The sequence below is a fragment of the Nicotiana attenuata genome, chromosome 7 (genome assembly GCF_001879085.1).
Source record: "Nicotiana attenuata strain UT chromosome 7, NIATTr2, whole genome shotgun sequence".
Taxonomy (NCBI): domain Eukaryota; kingdom Viridiplantae; phylum Streptophyta; class Magnoliopsida; order Solanales; family Solanaceae; genus Nicotiana; species Nicotiana attenuata.
Window position 1 is genome coordinate 112,026,871 of NC_031995.1, and position 4,361 is coordinate 112,031,231.

Genomic DNA, 4,361 nt, shown 5'->3' on the forward strand with positions numbered 1-4,361 from the left:
TATCCATGTTTATGTATCTACACCGGTGGGTGATTCTACAGTGGTCGACCGAGTTCATCGTTCCTGTGTGGTAGTGTTTGAGGGTCTTGAGACCCGTGTTGATTTATTGCTTTTAGACATGGTGGATTTCGACATTATATTAGGGATGGATTGGTTGTCCCCGTATCATGCTATCTTGGATTGTCACGCCAAGACCGTGACCTTGGCTTTGCCCGATTTTCCCTGATTGGAGTGGAGAGGGACCCCGGGACATGCCACCCGCAGTGTTATTTCATATGTGAAGGCTCGACGTATGGTTGAGAAGGGGTGTCTAGCTTATCTGGCGTATGTTCGCGATTCCAGCTCAGAGGTTCCTTCTATTGACTCTATTCCTATTGTTCGGGAGTTCCCCGAGGTTTTCCCTTCAGACCTGCCGGGTATGCCGCCCGATAGGGATATTGATTTCTGTATTGATCTGGCCCCAGGCGCGCAGCCCATTTCTATTCCGCCGTATTGGATGGCCCCGCCAGAGTTGAAGGAGTTAAAGGACCAGTTGCAAGATTTGCTAGAGAAGGGTTTTATCAGGCCTAGTGTTTCTCCTTGGGGTGCGCCAGTGTTATTTGTGAAGAAAAAGGATGGATCGATGAGGATGTGCATTGATTACCGGCAATTGAACAAGGTGACGGTAAAGAACAAGTATCCACTGCTGAGGATTGATGATTTGTTTGACCAGCTTCAGGTTGCAAAGGTGTTTTCAAAGATAGACTTGAGATCTGGCTACCATCAGCTGAGGATTAAGGCGTCTGATGTCCCTAAGATAGCATTCCGCACTCGGTACGGGCATTATGAGTTTTTGGTCATGTCATTTGGGTTGACCAATGCCCCAGCCGCATTTATGGAGTTGATGAACCGAGTGTTGAGACCTTACTTGGACTTGTTCGTGATAGTCTTTATTGATGATATTCTGGTGTACTCCCGTAGCCAGGAGGAGCACGAGCAGCACCTCAGAGTGGTTCTTCAGACTCTGAAGGAAAGTTAGTTGTATGCTAAGTTCTCGAAGTGCGAGTTCTGGTTGAGTTCGGTTGCATTTCTGGGTCATTTTGTATCAGCAGAGGGTATTCAGGTGGACCTGAAGAAGATTGAGGCAGTCAAGAACTGGCCTCGACCAGCATCAGCTACTGAGATTCGGAGTTTCTTGGGGTTAGCAGGTTATTACTGCCGGTTCGTGGAGGGATTTTCATCCATAGCAGCCCCGATGACCAGATTGACCCAGAAGGGTGCCCAGTTCAGATGGTCAGACGAGTGTGAGGCGAGCTTTCAGAAGCTCAAGACAGCTCTGACTACGGCACCGATATTGGTTTTGCCCACAGGCTCAGGACCCTATACAGTCTATTGTGATGCTTCCCGTATTGGGCTTGGTGCAGTATTGATGCAGGATGGCAGAGTCATAGCCTATGCTTCGAGGCGGTTGAAGATCCACGAAGAGAATTATCCGATTCATGATCTAGAGTTGGCAGCCATTATTCATGCTTTGAAGATTTGGAGGCATTACCTATATGGTGTGACGTGTGAGGTGTACACTGATCACAAGAGTCTTCAGTACTTGTTCAAGTAGAAGGAGTTGAACTTGAGGCAAAGGAGATGGTTGGAGTTATTGAAAGATTATGATGTTACTATTTTGTATCACCCGGGGAGAGCCAATGTGGTGGCCGATGCATTGAGTAGGAAGTCCGCCAGCATGGGTAGTCTTGCTTATGTTCCGGTCAGCCAGAGATCGCTTGCTTTGGATATTCAGGCCTTGGCCAATCGGTTTGTGAGGTTGGACATTTTTGAGCCTAGTAGAGTGTTAGCTTGCACGGTCGCTCGTTCTTCATTGTTGGAGCGTATCCATGATCGGCAGTTTGATGATCCCCATTTGTGTGTCCTGAGAGACACGGTGCAGCGTGGAGGTGCCACGAAGGTGACCTTAGATGATGATGGTGTTTTGAGGTTGCAGGGGTGAGTTTGTGTGCCTAATGTTGATGGGATTCGGGTGTTGATCTTAGAGGAAGCCCATAGTTCTCGGTATTCTATTCACCCGGGCGCTGCGAAGATGTATCAGGACTTGCGGCAGCATTATTGGTGGCGTAGAATGAAGAAAGATATTGTTGCATATGTGGCTCGATGTTTGAACTGTCAGCAGGTTAAGTATGAGCATCAGAGGCCTGGTGGTTTGTTTCAGAGGATTGAGCTTCCCGAGTGGAAGTGGGAGAGGATTACCATGGATTTCGTTACTGGACTTCCGTTGACTCGGAAGAAGTTCGACTCGATATGAGTTATTGTTGATAGGCTGACCAAGTCATGCATTTCATTCCTGTGGCAGTCTCCTATTCATCCGAGAGGTTAGCTGAGATTTATATCCGGGAGATTGTTCGCCTTCATGGTGTGCCGACATCTATCATTTCGGATCGGGGTACGTAGTTTACCTCGCGTTTCTGGGGTGCAGTACAGCGAGAGTTGGGCACACGGGTTGAGTTGAGCACAGCGTTCCATCCTCAGACGGACGGCCAGTCCGAGAGGACTATTCAGATATTGGAGGATATGCTCCGAGCCTGTGTCTTTGATTTTGGAGGCTCGTGGGACCAGTTTTTGCCTTTAGCAGAGTTCGCCTACAACAACAGCTACCAGTCTAGCATCCAGATGGCTCCATATGAGGCATTGTATAGTAGGCGATGTCGATCTCCAGTGGGATGGTTTGAGCCGGGAGAGGTTCGGTTATTGGGTACAGATTTAGTTCAGGAGGCCTTGGATAAGGTCAAGATCATTCAGGACAGGCTTCGTTCGGCTCAGTCGCGGCAAAAGAGTTATGCGGATCATAAGGTTCGAGATGTAGCTTTCATGGTTGGTGAGCGGGTCTTGATCCGAGTGTCGCCTATGAAGGGCGTGATGAGATTTGGGAAGAAGGGCAAGCTTAGCCCTAGGTTCATTGGTCCATTTGAGATTCTTGATCGTGTGGGAGAGGTGGCTTACAGACTTGCCTTGCCGGCCAGCTTGTCAGCCGTGCATCCAGTGTTTCATGTGTCCATGCTTCGGAGGTATCACGGCGATCCAACCCACGTGTTAGATTTCAGCACTGTCCAGTTGGACAAGGATCTGTCTTACGAGGAGGAGCCGGTAGCTATTCTAGACCGGCAGGTTCGATAGTTGAGGTCGAAGAGTTTTCCTTTAGTGCGTGTCCAGTGGAGAGGTCAGCCTCCTGAGGCATCGACCTGGAATTCCGAGTCTGATATGCGGAGCCGTTATCCTCATCTATTTCCCGACTCGGGTACTTCTTTCTTTTGTCCGTTCGAGGACGAACGGCTGTTTTAGAGGTGGAGAATGTGACGACCCAAAGGGTCATCACCGGATTTCTCTCTTTTTCCGTGCTTCCGAGGCCTTGAAAACCTCACCTTTAGTTGCCTCGATTTGCGTGCACAGACCAGGCGCGTAGCCGGAAAGATTATATGTTAAATTCTGTGAAAAATTTCAAAATGTTGCTTTAAAATGATTAAAGTTGACTTCGGTCAATATTTTTGGTAAACGGACCCGGACCCATGATTTGACGGTCCCGGAGGGTCCGTAGAAAAATATGGGACTCGGGCATGTGCCCGGAGTCGAAATCCGAGGTCTAGAACCCGAGGAAAAGAATTTTTCTGTGAAATTATTATTCTGAAATTATTAAGGAAAATGGAAATGAAAATTGATTAAAAGACTATGGTATCGGGCTCGTATTTTGGTTCCGACGCCCGGAACAAGTCTTATATATGTGTTAAGCGCTTTCTGTAAAGTTTGGTCGAAATCGGACGTCATTTGACGTGTTTCGGACCTAAATATCTGAAGTTTGAAGTTTATGAAGTTAGAATGAAAAATGATGATTTTGGGGTTTGATTCAATGATTTTGATGTTATTTTGGCGGTTTGATCGCTCGAGTTAGTTCGTATGAGGTTGTTGAGTTAGTGTGTGAGTTTGGTTAGGATCCCCGAGGGCTCGGGAGTGATTCGGAGGTGGTTCGGGGTGTTTTGAACTTAGTAAAAATTGCAGAAAATGCTCAGTTCTGATATCTGGTACGTTGTTCTATGCGATCGCATAGCTTCTCCCGCGATCGCATGGTGTAAAATTTCAAGAGCCTAGTTTTGTTCTATGCGATCGCAACAGCCCTTGTGCGATCGAAATTCCCACCCTTCCCATCCCTATGCGATCGCATTGTCCTCTTCGCGATCAAATATTTCTTGCCCAGTCATATTTCCTCTATGCGTTCGCAACACGCCTTCCGCGATTGCATATATTTAATCCCCTTTACCCTATACGATCGCAATGCCTTCTCCACAATCGCATAGGGCAATTTTGCCCAATTATTAAATACC